The following is a 6,157-nucleotide window of genomic DNA, read 5'->3' on the forward strand; positions in this document are numbered from 1 at the left end:
TTATATTCCACATGATTCTTTGTTAAGGTTTTCTTTTTCCTTTGGTAGGGATGATCCTTAGGGAGAATAGCATGCCTTCTTACCGTGCTATAGATGGAATGACCATATAGCATCCATATAAACTGAACACCCTATAATACTGACGATACTCCATCCAGACTGAATTCCATAGGCCGATAGGTCATTCACAGTCCACATCAACGCCGCCCACATAATGAATTCCTTGTCCGTGGCATTGTCGTATATTCGAACACCCACATGCCACAATTATAACAGCTCTTCAACCAGACGCTTTGGATTAGAAGGGCCAAGGACCACCATCGTAATAAACATGTACTTAGAACTTATGCATATATCAGGGGAAGATTGTATGATGTAAGTATAAGGAGCCAATACGAATAAGTACGACCGTACTGCCCGTCCTGTGCAAACCTATTTGTGCAAAGGCCTAGCTGAACATTACGTGAGTCTTCAGAAAAATTGGGATATGTTCCGGTCAAACTGCTTTCAAGCCTCTGTATCGAAAGGATAACACATAGATCAATCCTCCATCCGATGTGTGGCATGCGACGTCATGTGCTCCGCAGTTGCTCTCGAGGCATACAACCTCTGCAGACTGGGAGTAAGCGATAGGTACCTAAGAACGATATACAGTGACTTCTTGCCGCCGATGTCTCGCTCCCATGTCGGCATGTACCTAGTGTCTCCACAAAACTTCCAGCATTCGTCGTTGCTCTAGTACAACATGCAATGATTCTCACACGCCTCAATCTTTTCAATGTGTAATCCCAAATCCTTTATCAACTTTTTTGTACTGTAGTAATCTCTAGGCACGATGTGACCGAAGGGCAATATTGTACTAGCCCACTAGAATATTCGTTCCTATGATTGCTCAAAAATATGACTGTCTGTCTTGATATTCACCAACTCAGCACCAGATGCAAATTCAGATTGGGTACAAACGTTACATAACGGGTGGTCGACGACTTTTATCCGGAAAATAGCCAACAATAGTTTCCATTGAATGAATAACGGATCTGGACCCTAAAAATAATAATGCTTTGGAATAAGCATGACTAATCAAATGAAATAAAGCACTTCGATAAGACCCCATTCCTAGAGCTAACATCATATAACCCAATTGAGACATTGTCGAATAGGCTAAACCCCTCTTAATGTCTTTTTGAGCAAGAGCTAAAGTAGCTCCTAATAATACTGTGATTATGCCTATCAACGAGATAAAATTCATTATATAAGGTATAACTATGAAAAGAGGAAGAAGACGAGCTACAAGAAAAATCCCCGCTGCTACCATAGTAGCAGCATGTAAAAGAGCGGAAATTCGCCCATTTCTAAAAAAAGAAAACGATTTTGTTTTGTTTTTTTTTGTAAAGACGAAGAAAAAAATTCGATTTTCTTGCCTATTTACTACAGCGACGAACAATCAAATTATCACTATATTTATTCTTTTTTCTACTTCTTCTTCCAAGTGCAGGATAACCCCAAGGGGATATGGGTTTTTTTCTACCAATTTGGGCTCTCCCTTCACCACCCCCATGGGGATGGTCCACCGGGTTCATAACTACTCCTCTTACTACAGGACGCTTACCTAGCCAACGCTTGGATCCGGCTCTACCCAAACTTTTTTGGTTTGCCCCAACATTCCCCACTTGTCCGACTGTTGCTGAGCAGTTTTTGGATATCAAACGGACCTCCCCAGAAGGTAATTTTAATGTGGCCGATTTCCCCTCTTTTGCAATCAGTTTCGCTACAGCACCCGCTGCTCTAACTAATTGTCCACCCTTTCCAAGTGTGATTTCTATGTTATGTATGGCCATGCCCTCACTCTTAGGGGCCACCACTGTAATAATATGAACTTGGACCAGCATCAGTAGGACAGAACCTCGTACCATCATCAGGCACACCATCAAGAGAAGAAAACAATAACTCGGCCCGGCTGCATCAAAAACCACTTCTGTGCCCAATCCGTCTGTTGTTCCATCACCCCAGTGTGAATAATTACCTCCTCATGAGCAACTGGGGTTTGCTTCTTCAGCACTAGAGGGGCAACCACATCATCAAAGTACTCCTGCACCATCTCCTCGCTATGCGAAGTCCAATTATCACATTCTGGCATAAACCCTCGCATACACAAGTGATTACTGACATCGTTGGGTGTTCTGAACTTTGTATTTTTGCACTTCCGGCAAGGACACCTGGTTTTGTCTCCATCCATATGTCCACGCTGACACTTGGCCCATTTTTTGAAAGTCTTAACCCCATCCTTAAGCTCCGGTGTAAGACCAGCCCTCCTTAGGAGCTTCTTATCATACATGCATCTCCTTAATTGTTGTAACAAAATGATATATCACTGCATATTCACATGTAGATACATATTAGAAGTATTTGATATCTTTTTGTTATATATGACCTGTAGGAATTGATGGGTAGTGACCCAATCCAAACCAAATCTATTTTTTCTAATGGATAGACCTAGTTTAAATAATATGCATCTAGTTTTTTAAAATTCATGAGTTCATCCAATTTTAAGGAATAAGAATTTTCCAGTAGTCAGTCTGTTGGTCAACATGATAAGTTACATTGTTAATTATTCGGTGCCATGCACATTTTATCTTTGCCAAATGTTCCAAAACAAAAAAAGAATGAATGTTAATAAATCTTATATCATAGATGTTCTTGAAGAGTTGGAATGCAGCCGATGATATTGTTTTGAATATCTTCGTTATATGTTCTTTTGCAGTATTTAATGAAACAATAAATAGGAGCAAATGCTATTTTAATTTTAAAATCATGTAGTGATTAATGAAACAATAAGTGAAAAATGGTTGTTTTGATGTTAAAATCGACAAGTAATTCTGCATTTAATGAAACAATAAGTGGCAGCAAAATACTATTTTAATATTAAAACCTTACTTATTATGCAGTATTTAATGAAACAATTAATGTGAGCAAATATTATTTTAATGTTAAAACCTTACTTATAATTCAGTGTTTAATGAAACTTTTTTTGTAGTACATGGAGGAACAAGTAATTTCATGGAAAATCAACCAGTGGAGGATGCTCAATCAGTTAAGATTACGTGGAGGATTAAAGACTTTCCAAGGTTCAGTACGACGAAACTCTATTCCAGCACATGTGAACTTGGTGATGTTACATGGTAATTTTCTACCTGCTATATGAATTGAGACATTAATATATCGTTGATGGTTTGTACAAGTTTCGACACTTGTAATAGAATTGGAAATTAATATTTCGCTTTATACATGTTAGGAGGCTTCTCATTTTTTTAAGGGGGAACAATGTTGATTTTCTATCCATGTATATGGGATTTATTGACTCAGCTAATTTACCATATGGTTGGAGCAGATATGGACACTTCAGTTTGATTGTTGTCAATCAATTTCATAGCAGCAATTCAATTAGAAAAGGTACTCAAGTACAATTGTAATGTCTAAGTGCTACCATAAATTTGGTCAGATGAGAAGTTATCATCCTTTGCAACATATTGATTTTGCTATTCATTATATGGGCTGGAATCTCATCTCTACCCTTATTGATGAAATGTTGAATGTCTAATCATAAGAATTTTCCTTTTATATGTATAGATGAAATTAAGCTTATATGTTGAGCATGTACCCTTTATATATACTAAGATTTTGTTCATTTTTGTGGATCTCATAGTATATGTATAATTCTCTAACACGCATTTGTTCTTCCTTTTTATCTGCTCATTTCATTTTATCTGCTCATCTGCACTTACTTTTTGACCATGCAGAAACAAAACACCAACTTAATGTGGGGAAAGTGATTGGGGTTTCATATCCTTTATGCCACTTAACGACCTTTATGATACACGCCGAGGTTTTATAGTCAATGACATCTGTGTGATTGAAGCTGATATTGCTGTCTACCGAGCTACGGATCAATATTTATATAATTCTAAAAGGGAAACTAGTTATGTTGGACTTAAGAACAAAGGAGCCACCTGTTATATGAACTCTCTTCTCCATATGTTGTTCCACATTCCCTATTTCAGAAAGGTTAAGTATCTCATTCCAAGGACTATCTGGTTGTATATCATGATTTGTTTTCATGTATGTTTGTTTCTTAGGGAAGTGATGATATCTTTGATTCTTATTCAGGTTGTATACCACATGACAACTAGTGTTAATGATGAGCCATCAACAAGTATACCTATGGCCCTACAAAGAAGAGGCCGCAAAAAGAGAAAGAACTAAAGAAGAAAAAAAAGCAGAAGCTAATATGTACATGATTGTAAAGGTAAATTATATTGACAGTTGTTCTACATAGTAACAGTTTTACTATTTCATTGTCTCCATTTTAAGCAGATTTTTAATTAGAGAACGATGGTGATGTATTTTTGTTGTGACTGATGAAGATTTTGCAACGCAGATTGGAAAGGATATATGTTTTTGATTTAGTGGATCATGCGAAAGTTAAAAGTTTTTGTGTTCAGAAGCTTAAACTATTTCACACTTTGAAGGTATATAAGTATTTCCAATTGATTAAAGTTAGGTTCTCATAATCTTAAAAAAAAGTTAGAAGTTTTAGTGTTCAGAAGCTTAAACTATTTCACACTTTTAAGGTATATAAGTATTTCCAATTGAGTAAAGTTAGGTTCTCATAATATTAACAATTGTTGCACCCTTTTATACAGATTGAATTTTCTATTACAATTCATGCTATAGTTTTTATTCCATAACAACATACACATCTTAATATAAAGATTAGATGATTAATTTCATCTAAGGAAGGATTTTATACACATGTCATGTATACTTATATGTAATAGAATTTGTAACTAACAACTGCACTAGGAAATTTAATCTCCCTCTATCTCAGAGAAGAACCAATACCAAAAATCAACCTTATTAGTTCACTAAGCTATCAAATGGAACTTTTCTTATAGTAAAATCTACTTATTTATGTATGTAATTATATTTTTTCCCCTCTGCACATGATTAGCCTGTGTCCAATATCTTTTACTCTTATGGGAGTACACTTTTGTTCTTCTTGTGAAGCATATTCTTTTTTAGTAATTTTAACCATTTTAACGTTTTAGTTGTTGTTGTAATTATTCTTGTTGTTACTTGTACTGTGTCGGGAAAATAGCATGTTTTGTCCAGTCCGTTAGTACTTTAACCATTTAGCATTCTACTATTCCTTAAATATCCATAATATAATTAAAGTTGTACTATGTCACTTGTACTATGTTGGGAAAATAATTTTTTTTGTATCTTAATTTAGGGTCTTACTACTTTTTGTCCCATTGTTTATAGAATTCTCACTTTTGCCCCTGTAACTTATGAAAAGTAACACTTTTGGTCTCATTACACCATTCTGTTAGATATTTTAATGAAAACACATGGTCGTTGAGCCTTTACACTTTTAGTCCCTTGGTTACATGACTCTCACTTTAGTCTGAACTTAAAAATACCGCACTTTTATTCCCATGCACTTAAAAATAATGTAGTTTTTTTCGTTCTGTTTTTTGCTTCTCAGGAGATAAAGTTTGAGCTCACAGTCGTGTGCGTACATTGACACGGGACATACATTTATATTTAACCAGGTATATGAAAATCACAAGCACAAGTATCTTGTCAGGACAAAGATTGTATTTTGATAACTTTCTGGTTTCTTTTATTGCAGCTAGAGAATGGGGACATTTTCTGGTATCAAAAGTCACTGCCTGCTCAAACAAGGAAGCTATTTCGTTGCCCGGATATTCCATCTATCCTTGAATATCATCATAGCCTTCAAGTACATTTTCATAAATATTGTGTTCATATTAATTAGTAATATTTATCTGCATGCATTTGCATCTTAGGTAGAATCACTATATTGTAGTTACAAGATATATGTTTCATGTGACGCCCCAAATATTATAATACATAATTGTAGGATTAATTGGTAAATTTTCATGAAATTTAGTTAACTAGCTAATAAATTATGGGTCATAATTGGAGTTCAATAACACTTGAATGAATTAAATTAGAGTTCCTTATAATATTTCGCGATAATTTATATTAATTAAGAAAATTAAAAAAGACGTAAATGGTATTTTGAGAAAAGTTTAATTAAATAAATAAAATAATAATAATATTATATATATAA

At 34.9% G+C, this 6,157-nt stretch overlaps 1 pseudogene; it reads left to right on the forward strand.

Moving 5' to 3' along the window:
* The first annotated feature begins 3,057 nt into the window (after positions 1-3,057).
* The window catches only part of LOC105178817, a 149,942-nt pseudogene continuing 146,842 nt past the window's right edge, over positions 3,058-6,157 (forward strand).

Source organism: Sesamum indicum, unplaced genomic scaffold (genome assembly GCF_000512975.1).
Source record: "Sesamum indicum cultivar Zhongzhi No. 13 unplaced genomic scaffold, S_indicum_v1.0 scaffold00106, whole genome shotgun sequence".
NCBI classification, from domain to species: Eukaryota; Viridiplantae; Streptophyta; class Magnoliopsida; order Lamiales; family Pedaliaceae; genus Sesamum; species Sesamum indicum.